The sequence below is a fragment of the Petaurus breviceps genome, unplaced genomic scaffold (assembly GCF_028583685.1).
Source record: "Petaurus breviceps papuanus isolate PSGF00001 unplaced genomic scaffold, PetGlider_PUasm1.0 90842, whole genome shotgun sequence".
Classification (NCBI taxonomy): domain Eukaryota; kingdom Metazoa; phylum Chordata; class Mammalia; order Diprotodontia; family Petauridae; genus Petaurus; species Petaurus breviceps.
The window spans coordinates 1,160,371-1,185,304 of NW_027187358.1; the positions used below are offsets into that span (position 1 = coordinate 1,160,371).

At 36.9% G+C, this 24,934-nt stretch overlaps 1 protein-coding gene and 1 long non-coding RNA gene across 4 annotated transcripts in view; one reads left to right on the plus strand and one right to left on the minus strand.

The window, feature by feature from the left end:
• Window positions 1-24,934, minus strand: part of SLC8A1 (solute carrier family 8 member A1) — a 429,157-nt gene that overhangs the window by 235,786 nt on the left and 168,437 nt on the right. The window lies entirely within an intron of this gene.
• Window positions 13,868-24,934, plus strand: part of LOC138148755 (uncharacterized) — a 28,345-nt gene continuing 17,278 nt past the window's right edge. The window contains exon 1 of the long non-coding RNA XR_011165144.1: window positions 13,868-14,498. This is a non-coding gene — a long non-coding RNA (uncharacterized lncRNA). The remainder of the gene's footprint in view (window positions 14,499-24,934) is intronic.

Consider the following 24,934-nt stretch of genomic DNA (forward strand, 5'->3'; position numbering starts at 1 on the left):
GGTGTAGGAAAGGAAGGAAAGGAGGAAGAAGAAACTAGAAAGGAAGGGGTAGAGGACAAAGAAAGTAGGAAGGGAGAAAAGTAGGGAAAGGGAAATAAGGAAAAAAAGGAGTAAAGTAAAAGAGAGGCATTTTCCCTGAATTTGAATGGTACTACTATCTTAGAAGGCTCTGCTTGGCTTTGGTGAGGGGAAGTAACCCTTTACATAGTGCTTGAATGGATGGGATGTAGGGGATGGGTATGGAGCACACTAAGAAATTCATTAAGTCAGGTCTAATTTGCATTAAGTATATATTTCTTTTTAGGTTGTACCTGTGCAGTATCAAAATTAAACCTGAACATGTTTCAGGGGTTTCTTTTTCTTTAACCATGGAAGCCAAGGGCAGACTGTGACAGAGCCTAAGATTTCTGGGGAACACTTTCCTTGTGAAAAGAAATCTGAAATAATATCAAGAGGATAGACCAACTCTGTACTGTTTTCAATTATCTGAACAAGTGAGAGAAAAGTAAAGAAAAATAGTATGTCGATCAATACCAATGGACTGATGTGTTTTTCTATAGATTTCTTCCTGGTCATGCCTCATTTAGATCATAGATTAAACTATGGGATCGTGTCACTCTCAGGGCTTCTAAAACATGTTTTCCCACTTTTATATGCTGACATTTCAAGAGGAAAAAAAACAGTGGTTGGCAAAACCTCTCCATTAAAGAAATAGCTCTTGGCAACTGGACATTTAATAATTATGGAAAGAAAAGGGAACTGAAAAAGCAACTTGCATGTTCCTAAATGTAAATGTATGCTAATAATATGCAAGTGTGACATCTCCCATTTACTTATGACATCCATTATCTTCTTCAAATTCTGTTGAACCAAGAGCACTATATATAAAAGATTCATTATCTAATGTGTAAACTCTTAGTGCTAGAGACTTTTAACTGTCGCTCTGAGGCAAATAGATCATTTTGAAAAAATGAGTCTGCAAGCAGATCCAAAGAGTTCAACTCACTATCAGCATAGAAATTATATTCTAAGAGGGTAACTGGGTAAATTACAGGTTTCTCTCACATCCCTCTCTTCTCTTTTGTTCTCACCTTAACCATCCTAAATTCAGGCCCTTATCATCTCTCCTCTGGACTATTGTAATAATTTCCTATTTTTGCTTTTTACTTGCAATCTCTCCCTTGTCCATTCTATTCACCCTACATCTACCCACCTAATAATCTTAATACTATGCTAGGAGTCGAGATGGATTTGAATTTCAGTATTGTTTCTGATGCTCTGGACAGGTTATTTGACTTCTCTTGAATTCCTAATCTCTTAAATGAAGACAATGATACCTTTCGTACCTTCTCTCTGAGATTGCCCTACATTCATATTATATGTATCTAGAATGCTTAGTTATTCCCACATTTTCTCCCCCAGGAGAGAGCTTCTTGAGGGTAGGGACCCGCTTTTAATCATTCTTTATAACTCCAGCTATTAACACAATACCTAGGACTTATTAAGAAATTAATAAATTCTCTATCTATGTTATTATATTTGATATATCACTCTGATCATGTCATTTTATTGAAATCTTTTGTGGCTTCTCTCCTGTCCACCACCTTTTTTTAGTTTCTACTTAAACTCTCTAACTTAGCATTCAAAGCTATCCACATTTAGCCCCCATCTTCTTCTCCAGTGCCTTCTCTTACTATTCATATTGTATAGTGCACGATACAATATGAGGGGTAGTAGTATCATATATTTCTATTAATTGAGCCTGAGATTGACTTTCTCTGCTTAAAGACCCACTTTATCACTTCTTCATAGCATGGAGGTTAGCCAGATCTCTCAAAAGGAAGGAGAACAAAGCACAAACTTCTATAAGTTTATGTAAGCCAGAAAGGCTTCAGGTAGAAACTCAATGAAAGCATCTATGTCCACAATTCAAGAAGTATAAGTTAATGTATTTTTTGGCTATAACACTTAGATACCAAATAGCATGTTAGAGAGGAGTTGTGACATGTCTCTAAGGGAGGAATATCCACATTGAAGAAATGGCATATCCTTGATGTACTGATAAAAGATTTCATTAACTTTTTAAACGTAACTTTATCGTCATATCAGTTTGGACTTGTGGTCAAATATAGCTGTTTTCCCTCCCATCCTCAACTCTTAACTCTCTTCCCACTATCTTTTCCACATAAACTGCTATAAAATCAGTGTATTCCATACTGAGGAAATTGGCTTTCTAAAAATAAATAATAATTTTACACTTATTACTGATAAGTTTCATTTTGCAGATTTCATTCCTTCCTTCCAGCCTGCTGAAATTTTTATGAACCCTGATTTTTTTGGGGGGTGAGGCAATTGAGTTTAAGTGACTTGCCCAGGGTCACAAAGCTAGTAAGGGTCAAGTGTCTGAGGTCAGATTTGAACTCAGGTCCTCCTAAATCCAGGGCTGGTGATCTATTCACTGCACCACCTAGCTGCCTCAGAATCCTGATTTCTTCAAGCTGTGTTAAGTGGAGGTAATATCAAACAGGGGTAAGAACTCTAAATCCATAGTCAGAGAACTACAAATCCTATTTCTGATGTTTCATTTATATGACCTTGGGTAATTCATTCAGGTCTCAGCTTCCTCATCTGAAAAATGAAGGGGCTGGATATGATGACCTTTGAGGTCCTTTCAAGCTCTTCAAACTATGATATTCTGGTCTTCTGCATTAGCTTTCTCTCTGAACTTTTGGTCACCTGTAGATTTGACAACTACAGTCTTAAACTCAGCAGAGTATTGAAAAATGTTGGATAAGACAGCACTGCAGAAATTTTGTCAGATTTATATCTATCCACATTAATCAAACCTCTTTAGTACACTTATTCACCATCTATGAACCCATCTAATTTAGTTGTTAAAACACACATCTCTGAATCTTAACCACAAAGATTTTGAGAGACTTTGTCTAATTCCTGGATGAAATCTAGACAGAGATACTCTGCCTAGTATCATGATCTACCAGTTTATCAGCTGAATTAAAGAAATGACTAAAATAAAATGGATATTGTGCAATATGCAGGTGAACTCTGACTATATGTGATATCACCTCTAAGGGAGGAATATGCCTTAGATGTTGGGAAATCACCTCTAAAAAGTCTTCCATAAAGAGACTCAAGAACATTTAAGGATGCCAACAGCTCAAATAAAGGCTAGAGGAGTTCTAGTCCTGATTTTGCTAGCTTTGTGACGTTGGAAAAATCATTTAAGCCTTTTGAGTATCATTTCAAATTTTGTGAAAACTATTTCTAAAATTTCTTTTAAATCTATGCCCATCTAAGGTCACAACTGCCTGGCTAACAACCATAATAGAAAAAAATATCCATTTTCTCTGTTTCCTACAGGGTTTGGGGAGTCTTGTCTATCAAAACTAGCTTGGAAAAATGACATACATGTATAATATTGTGTATAAATGTAACTTTGGCCATTTATCTTTCCATTTCATCTTCATTAGGTTAAATAGATGGATATTCAGAAATATCTGTATTAGAGATTCTTAACCTAATGGCTGCTACTTATTTAAATTTTTTATAACCATATTCCAAAGTAATTGGTTTCCTTTGTAATTGTATGTATTTAATTTTATGCGTTTAAAACATTGTTCAGAAAAAGGATTGATGGGCTCTATCAGCCTGCTAAAGACACCCAAAATGTTAAGAACCCCTGATATTGATAGACTGAATTTCTTATCCTGATTTTTGTTAAGAAGGCACTCATTGGAGATGTTGTTTCTCACATGACTGCACAACTTTTCAGCTTCCTTTTGTGTGTTGTCTTGACCCATTAGTTTTTCCCCCACTTAATACTATTTCATTTTTTTCCAATTGCATAAAAAGATAGTTTTCAACACTCATTACTTTAAGGTTTTGAATTCCAAATTTTCTTCCTTCTCTCCTTCTTCTCCCCTCTCTCCAAGACAGCAAGCAATATGATATAGATTGTATATGTACAGTCATGTTATACATATTTCCACATTAGTCATATTGCGAAAGAAGAATCAGAACAAAAGGAAAAACCACAAGAAAGAAAAAAAGTGAAAGTAGCATGCTTTGATCTGCATTCAGACTCCATAGTTCTTTCTCTGGATGTGGATAGCATTTTCCATCACGAGTCTTTTGGTGGATTTGGTGGATCTTGGATCATTGCATTGGTTAGAAGAGTTAAGTCCATCATACTTGATCATCACACAATGTTGCTGTTATTGTGTACAATGTTCTCCTGGTTCTACTCACTTGACTCAGCATCAGTTCATATATGTCTTTCCAGGTTTTTCTGAAGTCTGCTTGTTCATAATTTCTTACATTAATATTAGTATTCATTAGTATTCAATTACATTCATATACCACAACTTGTACAGGCATTCCCCATCTGTTGGGCATCCACTTAATTTCCAATTCTTTAAAATACAAAAAAGGCTGCTATAAATATATTTGTATGTGTGGGCCTTGTTACCTTTTTATGATCTTTGTGATACAGACCTAGTAGTGGTATTGCTAGTTCAAAGAATATGCAGAGTTTTATAGCCCTTTGGGCATAGTTTCTAATGACTCTCCAGAATAGCTGGATCAGTTCACAACTCCACCAACGATGTATTAGTGTTTCAATTTTCTCACATCTTTTCCAACATTTATCATGTTTCTTTTCTGTCATATTAGCAAATCTGATAGAAGTGAGATGGTACTTCAGAGTTGTTTTAATTTGCATTTCTCTAATCAATAGTGATTTTGAGCATTTTTTCATGTGACTATAGTTTACATTTCTTTTTATGAAAACTGCCTGTCCAAATCCTTTGACCATTTATCAATTCGGAAATGACAGGCATTCTTATAAATTTGACTCAGTTCTCTCTATATTTTAGAAATGAGGTCTTTATCAGAGACAATGACTGTAAAAATTGTTGCTCCGCTTTCTGCTTCCCTTCTAATCTTGTTTACATTGGTTTTGTTTGTGCAAAGCCTTTCTAACTTAATGTAGTCAAAATTATTCATCTTGCATTTTATAATGTTGTCTGTCTCTCATTTGATCATAAATCCTTCCCTTCTCTATATATCTGAAAGGTAAACTATTCCTTGCTCTCCTAATTTGCTTATGGTATCATCCTTTTGTCTAAATCATGTGCCAATTTTGACCTTTTCTTTGTATATAGTGTGAGATGTTGATTTATGCCTAGTTTCTGCCATAATATTTTCCATTTTTACCAGAAGTTTTTGTCAAATAGTTAGTTCTTATCCCAGAAGCTGGAGTCTTTGGGTTTATCAAACAGTAGATTACTGTAGTCATTGACTATTGTGTCTTGTGTACCTAACCTATCCCATTCATCCACCACTCTATTTCTTACCCAATATCAAATTACTTAGATGATTGTCATTTTATAATATAGTTTTAGATCTTGTATGGCTAGGCCACCTTAGAAATTTTTTCATTAATTTTCTTCATATTCTTGACTTTTTCTTCTTCCAGATGAATTTTGTTATTTTTCTTCTAACTTATAAAATGATTTTTAGTAGTTTGATATGGCACTGAATAAATAAAAATTTTGGTAGAATTTTCATTTTCGTTATATTAGCTTGGCCTACCCATGAACAACTGATATTTTTACAATTGTTTAGATCTGACTTTATGTGTATAAAAAGTGTTTTGTAGGGGTGGCTGGGTGGCACAGCACCACCCTGGAATCAGGAGGACCTGAGTTCAAATCCAACCTCAGACACTTAACACAAAAACTTGCTATGTGACCTTGGGCAAATCACTTAACTCCAATTACCCTACCTACCCCCCAACAAAAAAAGCAAAAAATATTGTTTTGTAATTGAGTTCATGTACGTTCTGGATTTGTCTTAGCAGGTAGATTCCCACATAGTTTATAGTTTTATTGTCTATAATTTTTTTATATATCATCTATTTTTTGAGATAATATCAATTATAATTGATATTTAGATATTCAATATTTTCTTACTGATGGGATTTGTTGGTAATATATAGAAATGCTGATGATTTTTGTTGGTTTATTTCATATCCTCCAACTTTGCTAAAGTTATTCATTGTTTCAAGTTGTTTTTTAGTTGATTCTCTAGGATTCTCCAAGTATAACATCATATCATCTGCAAAGAGTGATAGTTTTGTTTCCTCATTGTCTATTTTAATTGCTTCAATTTCTTTTTCTTATCTTACTGCTAAAGCTCACATCTTTAGTATAATATTTGATAATAATGGTGATAATGGACATTTTTGTTTCACCCCTGATCTTACTGGGAATGGTTCTAGCTTATCTTCATTACATGTAATGCTTGCTGATGGTTTTAGATAGACACTAATTATCATTTTAGAAAAAAAACTGCACTTATTCCTATGCTCTCTAGAATTTTTAATAAGAATGAGTGCTATATTTTGTCAAAAGCTTTTTTTCTGCATTTATTGAGATAATATTACCAATTATAATTGATATTTAGATATTCAATATAATCAATAAATTAGTTTTATTATTTATGAGGTCAATTATGCTGATAGTTTTCCTAATATTGAACTAATCCTGCATTCCTGGTATAAATCCTACCTGGTTGTGATGTATTATTCTCATGATAAATTGCTGTAATCTCTTTGCTAATATTTTATTTAAAATTTTGCATCAATATTCATTAGGGAAATTGTTCTATAATTTTCTTTCCATTTTGAGTCTTCCTGTTTTAGGTATCAGCACCATATCTGTATCATAAAAAATAATTTGATAAGAAATCCTCCTTTGCCCAGTTTTCCAAATAGCTTGTTCAGTATTGGAATTAATTATTATTTGGGTAGAATTCACTTATAAATTTGGCCCTGGAATTTTTTTTCTTGTAGAGCTCATTGAGAGCTTGTTCAAGTTCTTTTATCTGAAATGGGGTTAAGTATTTTATTTACTCTCCTGTTAATCTGGGAAATAAATTTTTTGCAAATATTCATCTATTTCACTTAGATTGTCAAATTTACTGGCAGACAGTTGGGCAAAATAGTTCCTAATTATTGATTTAACTTCCTCATCACTCATGGTGAATTCACCCTTTTAATTTTTGATACTGGTAATTTGGCTTTCTTCTTTCCTTTTAAAAATCAAATTAACAAAAGGTTTGTCTATTTTCCCCTCAAAAAATCAGCTCTTAGTTTTATTTGTTATTTTAATAGTTTTCTGAATTTCAGTTTTATTAATCTTTCATTTGATTTTCAGAATTTCTAATTTGGTATTTAACTGGGGATTTTTAATTTGTTTTTTTCTAGCTTTTTTAGTTGCATACCCAATTTATTGATCTGCTCTTTATTCTATTAATGTAAGTATATTGTGATATAAAATTTTCCCTAAGAACTGCTATGGCTGCTTCCCATAAATTTTGGCATGGTCTCTCATTGTTATTGTTCTCTTTGACAAAATTATTGATTATTTCTATGATTTTTTGTTTTACCAACTCATTCTTTAGGATTAGATTATTTAGTTTCCAATTAATTTTTAGTCCATCTTACCACGGCCCTTTATTACACATAATTTTATTGCAGTATGATCTGAAAAAATATGCATTTAATATTTCTGCCTTTCTGCATTTTATTATGAGGTTTTTATATCCTAATACATGAGTGCCATGTACCTCTGAGAAAAGATTTATTCCTTTCTATCCCCATTCAATTTTTTCCAGAGTTCTATCATAATTAATTTTTCTAAAATTCTATTCACCTCCTCACCTTTTCTTGTTTATCTTGTGGTTAGATTTATTTAGTTTTGAAAGGGGGAGGTTGAGGTCCTCAACTAGTATAGTTTTGCTGTCTACGTCTTACTGTAACTCCCTTACCTTCTCTACAAATTTAGGTGCTATCCTACTTGGTGCATTTATATTTAGTATTGATGTTACTTCATTGTCTATGGTAACTTTTAGCAGGATGTAGTTTCTTCCTTATCTCTTTTAATTAGATCTACTTTTGCTTTTGCTTTCTCTGAGATTAGGATAGCTATCCCTGCTTTATTTATCTATTTTTTTTTTACTTCAACTGAAGCATAATATATTGTCCTTAAGCCTTTTACCTTTATTCTTTATGTATCTCTGCTTCAAATGTGTTTCTTGTAAACAACATATTGTAGGAATCTGGTTTTTAATCCACTCTGCTATCCACTTCTGTTTTATGGGAGAGTTCATCCATTCACATTCACAGTTATGAATACTAACTGTTGAACCAGGGCCAAGCAGCTTCATTTGTTGATCTGTGCTGTGGTTAAGATTCTTCTGTGGGCTTGCTCAGACACTGTCTGCATTGGGATGTGCTCCCTTTTTACCCAAGTGAGATAGTCCTGAAGTCCTTCTAAGTTAGTCTAAGCTAGAAAATTTTTTCACTCCATCTTTTCGTGGGTTCTGTCACTCCAGAATCTGTTTAAAGACTTGATTTAACATTGTTTCCAAGGGAAGCTGGGGAGAGCTCAAGTGACTTCCTGGCTTCTTTCTTCTATCTTGACTCCACCCTAGATTATAAACTCTTTGAAGGAAGGCAGAAACTGCCTTTCTTTTTATGTAATTGTATCCCTAGTGTTTAGCGTAGTGCTCAGTATATAGTAGAAGTTTAATGACTGACTGACTAAGTTAGCTTTGGTGGACCAGGATTTCTGTTGGATCAGGATTTTCTTTTTGCAGACATGACCTTAATGAAACCTAACAGATATAAAATTATTATTTCCATATCTTGAACTTAGTGTAAAGCAAAGACTGAAGAATGTATGTCACTATAACCTAAACATAGACTAGGGATGGAAATGAGGTACACGTTCTATACAACTTCTATATTTCTCTGCTTACTAAGGCTAATTAGTGTCTATAGGTTTTAAATGAGGCACACATGTCAAGAATAAATTGACTCTCACCCATCAAATTAATTTGCCTTTAACTGGCTTCTTTCTGAGGATGACAGTGCTGTCTCCAGGCTTTCTTTTCTTATTTATTTTTCTTGATTATTTATTATTTCTATTCTCAAAAATATAGCTTTGGGGAAAGTGAGGTGTTGTGTAATCCTAGAAGAGTCTTAGGGGCATAGTTTCTAATAACTTTTATTTCATGAGATAACCATTATTTCACTTTCCTTATAAATGAACAATTTGTTTGCCATGGGTTTTAAAGTATTTGACATATATTTCAGTATTTTACTTCAGAATAAGATGTACATAGACAACAAAATGTTTCCACCATTTAAGATTTTGAATCGTCTCACCTTAATGTTAGTTACTTTTAATCTCTCTTTCTTGCTCAAGTTCCAAAGATTTTATTTTCTCCTCACACTCAAAACCCTTATTTTCATCCCTAATAGTACCTTCTCTTTCTCATTCTTTATCCACCACTGCCTTTTCTCTACCAGATTTTTTGGAAGTGCATACACATGGCCCGATGTACAAATCTGTGCTGTCTGTTTTGTGTCATCTCATATGTCAAAGAGCAAGAAGACAATTCCCTTAGTATTTTATCTGGGTCTATGGTTACTTTGGCAAGCTTTCAAAATTTTCCGACAAACTGAATCTGTTTCCCTTCCCAAAGACTACCATAAGTAAGGCTAAAGGAAATGCTAATTTGTTTTTGTTGTGGGGGAGATGAGGTAACTTTTTCTAAACTTTTGTGGAAGGTCTGTTGCTACAACACACACACACACACACACACACACTTTAACTGACAAGTACAATTTCTATCCCTGATGATTCTGCTTGATAAGAGAATGTTCAGCAAAGTTCTAAATTTCCCATTGCTCAAAATTAGCCTCCAACTATATTAGATTATCCAAAAACTCTACATCATTTCCCTTTTAACAAGGAAAGTAGATAGGACTGGTTTTAGTCTAATCACTCTGAGGGCATGTATGGTATTAGAATTACCAGTTTTATCTAAGAAGGAGGAAGATTTAGAATTGTAAAGGATCTTTGACATTATCTATTCCTTTTTTTTTTTTTAAAGCAATCGGGGTTAAGTAACTTGCTCAAGGTTACACGGCCAGTTATTTCTGGGTGTGGTGCTGTGTATCTGAGCCTGGATTTGATCCCCAGGTCATCCTGACACTGGAGCCGGTACTCTTACTTGCTGAGCCACCTGGCTGCCCCTAAGCAATTGGGGTTAAGTAACTTGCTCAAGGTTACACAGCCAGGTGTTTCTGGATGGGTGCTAAGTGTCTGAGCCCAGATTCAATCCTCAGGCCATCCTGACACTGGAGCCAGTGCTCTTACTCTCTGTGCTACCTGGCCGCCCCAGACATTTTCCATTCTAATCCTCTAATTTTAGAGCTGAGGAAGCTGAAGGACAGAGAGGTTAAACCATTTACCCAAGACCACTTGGATATTAGCAAAGCTAATATTTAAACCTCAGCTCTCAGACTCCACCTTCAGTATTCTTTCCACTACACTGAGAGAAAAATCTCCAAAAAGGAGATTGAATTAGGGCCTAGTGGAGTGTAGGCACTCAATAAATATGTACTGAGTTGCATTCATTTCCCCAAATTCAGATAATTTGTCCAAGATGGAGAAAAATCAGCATATAGACAAAGTGCTGCTTTAAAGATGCCTTCTGAGATACTTCATCTTGCCTAGTAACTGTTGCTAAGTGGAGGAGATGCTTGGGCTATGAGACTCAGAAAAATGAATCTCATGATACAACAATTGGCCCTTGATCATTGCCCTTATATTCTCAGGGTCATGGCTTTCAATATGTGTTTTAGCAAGCATGAATCTCATTTTTAAGCTCTTTTTGTCTTCTACCCTGGCATTTTCTGATTCATTATTCAAGATACATTCCAAATAATATGTGTTGAATAGTGTTAAAAAAAATCAGCCTTTAACCGTGACCAGTCTCATGGACCAGAGACAGGTTTCCTAGTAGCCACATCTGTACAGGTACAGTAAGGGAGACAATCTGCATGGCATATGCTGCCAGTTTCTAAGATTGGCATGGATCTCTACAGTGACTAGTTTTGTCATATTTTCTGTCACTGAGGACCTCTACATACATAAGAATTCTATGGAACATCCTCATTGGAGATCTAATTTCCCACCTGCCCTATAGATTGCATTTTTGTCATGTGCTCCTACACATAGGGACAACCATATAGCTTGTAATGGTTTTATAAGGTGCCAACCTTTCTGTGGCACCAAATATCCTTTCTCATCCATCCCCAAAAGAGGAAAACAGAGCTTTAGCTCCATTAATAATAGCTCACCAAAAACTCAAGTAGGATATGTTACTGTGGAAAGAATATCAAGCCTGGAATTAGAGGACTTGGGTTTATTTCCTTCCTCTAACACTTACACTATGTGTGACTTTGGACAATTCACCCCAGAGCATCTCTTTCTTCATCTGTAAAATGAGGTGGCTGGATTATGTGATCTTTGAGGTCAATCCCAACTTTAGATCTATGATACTATGGTAATTACTTTGGTAGAAATCTGCAAGAGTTTCTTAAAGAATACCCTAGAAGCATTGAATACAGTATTGACTTTCCCCCTTTTCTGTTCTGACAACCCCTCAATCTGCCCCTTTCCCTTAGCACTCCTAGGAAGGCAGGCAGACAGGTCCAAATAGGGAACCAGAGCTGAATGTGTGTACCATTCTAATTATTATCACATTCTAATAACAACAATTCACATTTATATAATGTCCTCTGGCTTCAATATGCTCTCTATTTCCTACAGTTAGGTAAACGGCACAAGTATAATTTATATTGGTGGTGATATGGCAATGGTAATATCACTGTCATAAATCCTATGTTCAGCTTTAGTAATCTTCTTTTTTCTCGTGAGAATTAATGGAATTTAAATTGCTTTGGGACTTATATAGATGATGCCAACTTCAGTGTTACCTGGATACTTTATCATAGAACTTCTCTCAAAATGTCTATGAAATAGATGGACATGATTATGGTCCCTACTCTACAGAGACAATCATGCAACTCCTCTGTTTAATGATCTCTAGTGGGTCTAGGATTAAATAAAAATTCCTTGACCTGGCATTTAAAAGGTCTCCCCCAAACTGAGCCCAGTCTACCACTCCATCTTCACTTGACATTATCCCATACGATGTTGTTATTCAGTCATTTCAGTTGTGTCTGATTCTTCATGACCCCATTTGGAGTTTTCTTGGCAAAGATACTGGAGGGATTTGCCACTTCCTTCTCCAGCTTATTTTACAGATGAGGAAACAGAGGCAAAGAGGGTTAAGGGACTTACACAGGGTCACACAGCTAGTAAGTGTCTGAGGGTGGATTTGAACTCGGGTCTTCCTGACTCTAGGTCTGGTGCTCTCTATTGTACCATCTAGTTGCTTCTAATACTCCATCAAGCTAGAGCACTGTTGCATGACCTTGTTGTGCCCTCTTTTGTCTCCCTTCATTTTCACAAGTCACCCCATCTCCTTTCCCAATGCTGGGATTCACTCTTCCTCATCGCTACCTGTTGAAATCCTCTCTTCTTCAAGGAAAGGAAGAGCTCCACTTGGGTATCCCCTGCTACAAGAAGTCTTCCCTCATTGTTCCAGTGCAAAGTGAAATCTAGTTTCATATTTTCCTAAAATACTTTTTCTGAATTTCACCTTTTGCCTGATCACAGTCCACTTTATATTCTGCTTATTTGGAAGGGGGCTGTAAAATCCCCCTTATAAGACAATAAGCTTTTGAAAGGTAGGGGTTGTGGCATTTTTGACCTTCCTAAAGCATCAATGCCTAACCCAGTAGTTTACTTAAATTAATTGTTTTGTAAATGTTTGTTGAGTTGACTTGAATTTGCTGAAGATGACTGAATATATCGGTGCTCTTCATAGTACTAGCTAAGGGCATTAAGAGGCAGGAGGATCCCAGGCTCCAATGGCTTGGGTGAGGGTCCTATCCAGGATGCCTCAGGCTAAGTGACCTGAATTTGGCTCAGGCAGGTAGCTCAGCCCACCTCTCTGGGAAGTAAAGCAATTTGGGGCCATTTTGCTGTACCTAACAAGTTAATGTTTCTGTAGCTCCATGTCACAAGCAATTTGATTCTACACCCTCCGCCATCAGGATCCTAGGAAAAATGTCCACAGTCATTTTCTAAGAGAGGAGCTGATGACGGACTAAGTGATTTGCCTGCTTTCTAAGGAGCAGGGGAAACTTATTTAAGACACTTCCCATCACAAGACTGCACAGTCAGCATCCACACTCCTCCCTTCTTCCTCTGAGCCCTCTGACAGCAATGAGCAATGACTGATCGGTCCATCCCCCATCCCTGGACAGCTGATCTCTAATTCAACAAGACCTAGGGCATTTGTTAGTTCACCTCTGAAACTCTATGTTGCCAAAGTAAAGGCAAATAGGAAACAGTGAGAGTTTTCCAGAATTTCAACTCTGACCTAATTCTCAGGAAGGGATACAACAAAGGTGGTTTAGAAAATGCCACACTGGGCAGGTATGATGCTATAGGAGAAGGCTATTATATTCCTTTCTTTAGTCCTTGTCCCATTTTGAAAGTTCTGCCTAATCTCTCTCTCTCTCTCTCCTCTAAGCCTTTCCCCCCACTGTAACACTGTCTATTGAGTCATTTGGTCATGTACAACAGCTTTAAATGAGGATAGGGTAAAGCATATTTAGATACTGACAGCAGTTACCAGGATGGGAAACTTGGTCTTTATGAAGGCCTAGTGATATAGAAAATAAAGAATTTGTGACATCCTTTCATACAGTGCAAGACAAATGGTAGGGAGAAAATGGAATATGTGCTCCAACAGAAGGCAGGGGACGAAAGGGAGGCCGTTGCTGCAGAATGCTGTTCAGTTTGAAGACTAAGGGAACTAACAAAGGACCCCCACCTTGTCATAGATCTCAGACCAGCTCCTCATTCAAAGAAGAACCTAAATTCTGTTGAGGACATGGAGTGAATGCAGGAAACTAGTTTAAACACGTTATCCAGGGAGGTGCTCAGAGATATAGCTCTGGCCCATTTCTTTACTCTGATTTTTCAGCTTCGTGCCAAGCAATCCTGGTCAGAAGCCAAGCAGAGCAGGAAGAAGGAGTTGGCTCTGTGGGATGGGATTGGGTGTGTGTGTGTCTAAGGCTGCCTCTTGCTCCTGATAAAATTAAAACTAGGAATCTCCAAGTAGTAAAACGTTAAGACCAGACTATGCTTCTTATGTGATTCCTCTTGGGTCAGAGAAACGAGCTTGCAAACATCCCTGTTCTGCCCACAGGTGAATCCTACAGCATCAGGGAGCAGCAACTGGTTTCAGTACCAAACTGATACCAGCTGTTTCTCCATCCACCCTTACCGACACTGGTTTCTATTTTCAAGGCTGATAGGCAGACGCTTAGAGTAGTAGACACCCCACACCAGACATTTAACCTGATGAAGAGGAATTCCTTGCAATCTAACTGAGGAATAGATAAGACTGGACTCCTTTCTTGTTTTGAATCTTCAGCTTCTCAATCAGCCTCAACTGGAATAGAATGTGATGGACATTAAAAGGTAAAAAAACAATCTGTTTTTTTTTGAAATAAATATTACACTTGAAATCCAGTACAGGCAGTCCTAGACATACCAAAGTTAAATTATTAGTTTACTGCTTAGAGTGTGGAGGATATTCTCCCATAGTAACAATGTTATATGATTAGGATCTCAGCCCACAAATCCTTTAACCCATAATAGAGTTGAAACAGTTTCCCAAGGTATTGTCTGTGGCCATCCTTGATGCAAACATGAAAAGGCAACAGGAAGACCCTTGAGGCATCCAGACATCACGACTGGAGCTGTAGGGGCCCTCGGAGCTAATCTAACCTAACCCCCTCCTTCTATAGATGAAGAAAATAAAACTAGAGGTTAATGACTTGCCCAAGGTCACACAGCTAGTAAGGACTTTGAACCAAAGTCCTATGGGTCCAAATTCAGATTCTTTCTTTAAACCATGTTGCAATTTTCTACAGATGACTATATCTTTATGTTTTTTTTAAAGAGCTCTACTGAAATCATAAAAGAAGCAGTGTGGAGTGACGGATACAAAGCTACTCTTGTAGCAGGAAGACAAAGATTCAATCTTTGCTCTGGCATGTACAAGCTCTTTGACCTTGGGGAAGTCTTTTAAACCCTTAACACTCCCAGGCAACTATCCAAATATTATTAATTCCAAAACAAATGCTGATCTGTGCCATGGAAGATAGGCTGTTTGAAGTCCAAAAGAATGTAGAATTTTCAATTGATGACAAAGGTCTGCAAATGCTCCTAACTGAACTAAGTGCAATGTGTACTAGATCGCTACAATGTTTCATGAGAGTCCCCGATAATGTAAAAGAGATTTGTCTACCAATCCACACTGGAAAAACAAAGTGCACAAACACTGTGTCTAGTTTATGATAGAGTCCTTGGCAGGCAGCCTATCTAATTAGTTTGTCATTGGATACATCTTGGGGCAGATGCTGTGAGCAGAGAATAAGCTGAGCCTGAAATTGAGTAGTAATAGAAGCCTAGGTTGGATTGCTTTGGGAGAAAAGTGCTTTCAATAATTCCAAAATGCTTGTTGCTGGAAAAAGCTCCTTTTTTCAAAACCAATGTTCTCTTACTGAGGTTATATGACTGTAAATCACAGAACACAAGTATCTGAGAAAAACAAAAATCACAATTAACTCCAAAGTTCAATGGAAAGATTGGGGGCTTAGGAATATTCTTAATAAAGAGTACTTTGCATACTTTTTCAAGTGGTATAAGAGCCATTAAGAAAGTGAGGTTTTACTGGGAAAGGAGAAAGGTCATAATTATGTAGCTTGAATGTGAGACATTAATGACAAACCAAGTGGTATATTGATACCCTGGAAACACACACACACACACACACACACATCCAAGAAGAAAACATCCAGCATGTTAGAGGATTTATAAGAAAAATATGGAGGCAGAGCCAAGATGGCAGAGTAAAAGCAGGAATTTGCTTCAGCTCCCACACCAACCACCTCCAATACCTGCAAAATATGACTCAACAAATTTCAGAGCTAGAGAATGCACAAAATGACAGAGAGAAATAAATCTCCTGCTGAAGGCAGCCTAGCATGCTGCCAGAAAGGGTCTATCACATAGAGCTGGGAGCCAACTCAGTCTCTCATGAGTGGCTCAGGCCCTGGCTTGGGCCAAACCCGGGTTGGCCCCTACCAGCAGCCCATACTGGCCGCAGCAGAGGTGGTTTCCAGACTTCTCAACCCATAAATGCCAAAGAGAAAGTAAAAGGTCAGTAGGGGAACTCTATTGGAACTGGGAGACAAAAGAGCACAGTCTGACCCCTGCCCTGAGGGCAAGAGGTGGCAAAGGTGGTATGGCTGCAGCTGCTACCCCGTGACTGCCTCTGGATCTCCTGGCCTGCAGATCATAGGGGAACCAAGTGACCATTCACAGAGTAGTTGCTCTTGCTTTGACCTGCTTAGATCTGGGTTGCAGTCTTGGGTAGTAGTCCTGGGGTATGTGGTCAGTGTGCCAGAGCTTGTGGGGGCTGAAGAGAGGGCACCCTCCTAAGAGCTCAGACTACATTTGTGAGAATCCCAGTGATTCGGGACACAGCTCTCTCTATTCTGGAAGCAGACTTCTATCATGACAAAGGCCTCAAAAGTCAAGTAATTGACTGGTAAGATAAGCAAGCAGAGGAAGCACAATCAGACCATAGAAACCTCTTGTGGGGACAAAAGGGACCAAAACATGGAACCAGAAGAAGACGACAAAGTCAAAACTCCTGCATCAAAAGCTTCTAAGTAAAATGAACTGGTTACAGGTCATAGAGGAGCTCAAGAAGGATTTGAAAATAAAGTAAGAAAAGTGGAGGAAAAATTGGGAAGAGAAATAAGAATGATGCAAGAAAATGCTGAAAAGTGATTCAACAGCCTGCTAAAGGAGACCCAAAAATACTGAAGAAAATAACTAAAAAATAGACTAACTCAAATGGAAAAAGAGGCGCAAAAAGCTAATGAGGAAAAAATGCCTTAAAAAGTTGAATTGGCCAGATGGAAAAGGAATTTCAAAAACTCACTGAATAAAATAATTCCTTCAAGATTAGATTGGACCAAATGGGAGCTTATGACTTTATGAGAAATCAAGATACTATAAAACAGATCCAAAAAAATGAAAAAATATAGAAGGCAATGTGAAATATCTTATTACAAAAACCACTAAACCTGGAAAATAGATCCAGGAGAGAAATTAAAGATTATTGAACTACGTAAAAGTCATGATCAAAAAAAGAGCCTAGAAATCATCCATCAAGAAATTCTCAAGGAAAATTGCCCTAATATTCTAGAACCAGAGGGCAAAATAGAATTTGAAAGAATTCACTGATCATCTCTTGAAAAAGATCGCAAAAAGGAAACTCCTAAGAATATTATAGTCAAATTCCAGAGATCCCAGGTCAAGGAGAAAATATTACAGTCAGGAAGAAACAATTTGAGTATTGTGGAAACACAATCAGGATAACATGAGATCCAGCAGCTTTCCGGAGGTCAAAGGAGATAGGATTAAAACCAAGAATAACCTACCCAGCAAAAGTGAGTATAATACTTCAGGGGAAAATATGGATATTCAGTGAAATAGAGGACTTTCAAGCATTCTTTTTTTAATTTATTTTTTAAATTAATTTGTTTGTTTCCTTTTAGTTTACAGGGTTCAATTCCACAATTCCTTGAGTTTCATGTTTTGTCCCCCTCCATCCCTTCCCTCCCATGGAGGCATATAATCAAGTATAGGGTCTGTAAATACTTTCACATTATACATTAGTCAGGTTATAAAGACAGATTGTATCAACTGGAATGAAAAATGGTAAAGAGGCCATAAAACCAAATAAGAGAAGGAAAAAGATCAGGTATTTTGCTTCCACCTGGATATAAACTCTTTCTTTTTCTTTCTAGTTCTTTCTCTGGATGCACATATTTCTCTCCATCATGAGTCTTTTGGGATTGACTTATATCACTGCATTACTGAGAAGAGTCTAGTCTATCAAAGTTGGTCATCATACATATGTTGTGTCTGTAATTGTGTACAAATTTCTCCTAGTTCTACTCTTCTCACTCAGCATCAATTTGTATAATCCTCTCCAGGTAAATATAAAGACCGTCTGCTCCTCGTTTCTTATTGCACAATAGTATTCCATAACATGCATATACCACAACTTGTTCAGCCATTCCCCAACTGATGGGCACCCCCTTAATTTCCAATTCTTTGCCACCACAAAAAGAGCTGCTATAAACATTTTTGAACATATGGGTCTTTCTCCCATTTCTATGATCTCTTTGGGATATAACCCTAGAAGTGGTATTGCCGGATCAAAGGGTATGAAAGTATTTATAGCCCTTTGGGCATAATTTCAGAATGCTCTCCAGAAAGGCTGTATTAGTTCACAACTTTACCAGCAATGCATTAGTGTTCCAATTTGCCCACATCCTCTCCAGTATTTATCGTTTTCCTGTTTTGTCATCTTAGCCAATCTGACTGGTGAGATGTGGTACCTCAGAGTTGTTTTGATTTGCATTTCTCTAATCAATAGTGAATTAGAGCATTTCTTCATGTGCTTATAGACATCTTTAATTTCTTTCTCTGAAAACTGCCTGTTCATATCCTTTGACCATTTATCAATTGGAGAATGACTTGTATTCTTATAAATTTGACTCAGTTCTCTGTATATTTTAGAAATGAGTCCTTTGTCAGAGACATAGGTTGTAAAGATTCTTTCGCAATTTCCCACCTCCCTCTTAATCTTGGTTACATTGGCTTTGTTTGTACAGAAGCTTTTCAATTTCATGTAGTCAAAATTATCCATTTTACATTTTATAATGTTCTCTAATTCTTGTTTAGCCATAAAGTCTTTCCCTATCCACAAGTCTGATAGATAAACTATTCCTTGTTTTAGGAGACTGCTTACAGTATCAACCTTTATACCTAGATCATGCACCCATTTAGACTTGATTTTGGTATATGGTGTTAGATAATGGTCTATGCCCAGTTTCTGCCATAGTATATTCCAGTTTTCCCAGCAGTTTTTGTCAAATAGGGAGTTCTTATCCCAAAAACCAGAGTATGGGGGTTTATCAAACAATAGATTACTCTAGCCGTTGACTTCTGAATCTCGTGTGCCTAATCCATTACTTTCAAGCATTCTTGATGAAAAAAACAGACATGAACAGAAAATTTGACTTTCAAATACAAGAAGAAAGAGAAGCATAAGAAATTAAACAGGATAAAAGAAATAATAAAGAACTATTTGCGTTCCTACATGGAAAAAACGATAATTCTAACTCATGAGACTTTTCAACTATGAGGATACTTGAAGGGAATACACACACACACACACACACACACACACACATATATGTATGTATAAATACATTTGTGAGTGTTTATATGTATACACAGACAGATGGCACAGGATCAGTTGAATAGGAAGGTTTGATATCTAAAAATTAAAATCAAGAGTTGAGAGAGGAATATAATGGGAGAAGAAGAAAGGAAGAGATAGAATAGGATAAATTATCTCATATTAAAAAAGGCAAGAGAAAACTGTTGCAATGGAGGGCAAGAGCAAGAAGGTGAAAGGGAATGGAACAAACTTACTTTCATTGAATTTGGCTTAAGGAGGGAATAAATACTCTCAGTTGGGTATTTTACCCTATAGGAAAGTAGGGGGAAGATAATATGAGGGGGGATGATAGAAGGGAGGGCAGACTGGGTGAGAGGGTAGTTAGAAGCAATCACTTTTAAAAAGGGACAGGGTCAAAGTAGATAACAGAACAAGTGGGGTTGGGACAGGATGGAGGGAAATATAGTTAGTCTTTCACAATATAACTACTATGGAAGTTGTAACTTCCATCTGCGCAACCTGTATTAAATTGCTTGCCTTCCCAGTGGGGGTGGGTGAGGAGGGAAGAAGGGAAAGAATCTGGAAATCAAAGTTTTAAAAACAAATGTTAACAAATGTTTTTACATGCAACAGGGGAATAAGATATACAGGCACTGGGGTATAGAAATCCATCTTGTCCTACTAGAAAGTTGGGGGAGGATGGGGGAGGATATGAGACACAGCAGATTGGGGAAAGTGATATTCAGTAGGCTTGCTATCTTGGAGTGGAGGTAGGGGAAAGATGGGTAGAAAATGTGTAACTCAAAATCTTGTGGAAATGAATGTTGAAAACTAAAAATAAATAAAAGATTAATTTAAAAAAGAAAAGAAAATATGGACAAGAATTATACTGGAAAGAAGGCATGTGGGAATTTGGATCTGTAGTAGTAGGAATGTCTGTACCAAACATGTCAAAGTTTAATCAATCAACAAGCATTTTGTAAGACCAGCAATGGACTTTTCAAGTACACATTTGAAATCATTTTAATGGTAAATCATAGGCCAAACTCTTTGACTCTCCTAATTCCCTCTGACTCATAAGCCCTAAACCCTTAGGCTTGGCTTCTTACATCTCCTAGTTATGAAGTTTCTTTGAGCCTCAAGTCTCAATCAATATGCTGAATCCTGAGGGATGTTAGAATTTCTTTGAGCCTTGAGATTCTAAGAGACTTGTAAGTCACAAATCTTGAGCCTATGGTTCTGAGCCCTAGAGATTTAAGGTTACAGCTCTGATTTGAGTGGAAACAGCAAGAGGGCTTCAGTGGCTGAGCAGCTTATGTGAGAAATGTGTGGGATGGAAAAAAAAATCTTTCAAGAAATAGCATTCATAAAGATGTGCTTACATGAAAATCATTCATTTCTTCTTACCAGAAAATATTAATAATAAATCTTCCAGACCATTCTAGCAAGTACTGAGCTGACTTTATAGCCCCAATGCCAGGAATCAAACACAGATTAATAGCTTAGATGGGGATTGGGTGGGGGGGAGATGAGAATTTAGCCCCAATTCTTCCATTTCATGATCTGTTGTCTTTTCAGGGTACAGAGGTAGGAGGAAAGGGGCAGGTTAATATACTATTTGGTACACAAGATTAAGAGAATCTTATAATTCAAATAAATAAACAAAAGATCAGACAAATGAGCAACAATCCCCTTGAATGTCTCGAAAATTGGACATCTGAAAATATTTGAATGAAAATGAAAAGAAAAATCATGAAAATACATCACAACCCTGTTCCTTTCTTGTAGCCCATAAGCCAGTAGAAAGGGAATGAAATCTGTAGTTTTTTCCCCTGTGGGATGGGAGAAAGGACCAGATTTGTGATTTTATTGGTTAGGAAACTCCTTCCCAATGAGGAACTTTCTCTACCATTTCAAGTCAACACCTTCACTTCAACATCCCATGGTCAATTTCTAGCCAACTCCATGCCAGCTTGATTTCTCTCTAACTCTACCTCTGATGTTGAATGCTCTTAGGCTCTGATTGATAGGCATTAATTTTGTCATGTACCATTTCAGGTCTAAGTCACTTTCTGATCATATTCAGGCCATGCCACCATCTATGTACCTTCCCTATCTATTCTCCAATTTTATCTCTGAAGATGATAAACTTATCGAGATCGGCATTCCTAGAAAGGAGATGCCATTGTTTCCCTCTATGACTCCAATGCCCATTCTCTCTAACATATCTGTCCAAAACACTCTCCCCTGGCTACCATTCCCTTTTACGTATTTCCTTTCCTTTTTTTTGAAAGTAAGCTGTTTGAGGGCACATACTGTTTTACTTGGTTGTATTTCTATCCGCAGAGCTTAGCAGAATGCCTGGCACATGATAAGCATTTGATAAATATTTTTCTCATTTATTCACTCTTTCAAACATTCCTGCATTCATTCATTTGTTCATCACCTTCTCTTACATTTATAGTTATAGAGATTTTTCTGGAAGTACTAAGTGATGAAGTGTCTTTTCCAGGGTAACCCAGGCAGTGTAAGTTGGTTGAACCCAGGTCTTCCTAACTCTCTATTCACTACATCATGATGCCTCTATCTATTGTTCTTTAATCATACTTTAGCAAAATACTTATCAACTCAGCTGTTTCTAGAATTGAAAATCCCTGCAAGTCTATCAATCAACAAGCACTTTTTGAAAGTATCTGCGAAATGCCTGGCACTGTGCTAGGTCTTAAGGATAAAAAGACACAGCTGTGTATAAGCATTCATTTCTCCTTCTCCCTCTCTCTCCTCCTAAAAATCTTAGTGCAATTTTAAGTTTTCCTAGCCTAAAACTGCAGTAAGATTTTTGGGACACCAATATATTATATGCATTTATAAGGAACTGTCATGTTAGTATTAAATTTTAAAAATATGCACCAAAGTTCTTTCTTTTTTGCAAGGATGTATTCAGTAAAGAAGAAAAAAAATTAAAAACAGCTTCTTTTGCACTATGCATGGTAGGAAGGTTTCTTTCCAACTAGAGAACATTTCATTTCAAGGCGTACCACCTGGAGCCTTAATCTGCCAAGCTGAAAACACATCCCCCAATTTTAACGTGGCATCCAGCCAGTATGGGACATTGGACACTATATTTTGCAGCTCTGCCAGCAGGCAAAGCTTCCACAAGCAACATTGGGGGAAAAATAAATTCTATTATATTATCCTTTGAATTGGTTTCCCTTCATTTTTTTAAAGCCCATGGTGACATTCTTGGCATCACACTGATAGATTGCAAGGGAAAACAGAATCAAAGCCCAATCCTCTATTAACTCATATCTTTCTCATACATCTGGACTCCTCTAAACTTGTAGACTTTGAGAAAGCTTGTTTCATAGGTCTATGTGTGCTCATGTATTGCCAGATATAAAAGAAAAGGACTAATTAATGACAGGTTGGCTTAACAGGGCATTATTTTAAGTTAAATATTTGGAAGGAGTACAGAGAATGGAAGTGTTTTCTATAAGAAGGCACACTGCTCTGAGCAGCTTCATAGGAGGAAGGATGCAAGGTGGAAGGCACACCTTCTATGGAGTCCACAGATCCATGTTCAAATCCTGTTCCTGACACATTACTTATATTAGTGTGAACAAAGCACTCGATGTCTCTAGACCTCAATTTTCTTATCTGAAAAGTGAAGGGAACTAGATGATTGGTAAGGTCCCTTCCAGGCTATTTCAGAGGGGATTTAGTCACACAGCCTCTCTGAAAAAGGAGGAGGGGGTGGTATGTCTTTAGGGGCTCTTGTCGATGAAGTTTGCTACTTTCTTAGGTAAAGCTGTGATGCTTAAAGTCACCAAAGTGATTACATACCAAATTAACTTAAGCAAAAGGATCTACTCTGAATCATCCCTTAATAGACTGACCTGGGGTCTCTCTTAGATTTAATCACTGTATCAATTCCCAGAGCAGATGGAATGCTATGAACTATGGTCCCAATCCTGATAATAAGCTATTCTTTATCTTGATCACTCCGTTAAGCCAATATTTTCTTGAGAGGGAGGTTAATGGCTGCTGAGTAAATACAATAAAATAACTGAAGGACAATATTAAATGCTTTTCATATCAAAATGAACTTTGATTGCACCACAGGGCTCAAACTCAGTGAAAAGAAATTGACCACAAATAAACAACTGGGAAAGGTGGCTAATATGACTGAGCTTGGTGGTAGGCTTTGGCAGCCGTGCTTTCTTTTCTTTCAGTCTTTTTCCCTCAGAATCATACTGCCCTGGATCCTGCAAGAATGAAGAGTTAGGGGAGATATTATAAACTCTCTGCTCTGAGCTAGAAAAGAGAGAAGGAAACAAGCTTCATCTAGAACCTGGAATTCCAATGTTATCACCACTTTTTCAAATATGGGAGATTTTAGGGCCATCACATAGATGACTTTGAGGATCTTCTTTCTTGCAATGAATCTAAAGGACAAATAGGCTAGCAGACTTTGGAGTCTCTCCAGACTGCTGATTTTCAGCCATGTAGGCTCCAGACCTTTGGCCTTCCCTGGGTTTCTTAATCTGCCCAGTCCCTTTCTATAGTTAGATTTCTTGGCAGCTCGAGATTTATCTTTCTTCCCACTGGATTTTTAGGGCCTCCTTCTGCTCCTTTTCTTCCTCTAGACATAGGCATAACTAGCAATCCTGTTACCCAAAGTAAATACCATAAAATGGGCTATGGAGTAAACAGCAAGATAGATGTACTCATGTCACATTTTAGAGGCAAATTCAATTAGGGAAGGACACTGGAAAAAGACACCGTATGCTGGAGCACAAAACCTCATATGTTTAGACCCTGGGATACTAGGAGGCCATTGTTGAGGACAGAACAAGTAAGACACATTCTCAGAATAACTCATGGGGTACAAACAAGGTTCTTGGAGAGGAAGTACATATTAGAATGATAACAATAAGAATAATAAAAAGATGGAAGAAACAAAGAATGATAACAATAGTGACAGTTCACATTTATAAAGTGCTTAAAGGTATATACAAAGTAATATATGTATATTAAATATATAATCAGAATACATTTTCAGACTATAGTCTTATGTATGACTCTCCTACAGGTGAGCTGAGGCTGAGATAGGCTAGATGACTCACCGAAGGTGACACCACTTGTGAATTTCAAAGGCAGGATCAGAATCCATATCTTCCTGACTCCAGTTGATGTTCTGTGTTTCTGACTAGTACCTCTGTATTTTTTATCAGTTATTCATGCTAATGTCATTTGTTTCTACCTGTTGAAGGGCTACAAGTATGTGAGGTGCTCTTTAAATTTGGGTGCCCTGAAACAATGCAAACAAATGGACACAAACACTAAAATTTAACTATTCTCCATCAGCACAGTGTCCTTCATATAAATTCACATTCCATTCCATTCAGTCAGTCACTTAACAATAATTTATTAAATGCCTACTATGTACATAGTATTATGGGCACAAAAACCAAAAAAAAAAAACCAAAACATTATTCAACTCAAGGTCTTTATTTTTTGTTGGAAGGAAACAAAGTAAACACGCACATATGTATATATGTGTATGTAATATTAACAATAGCTA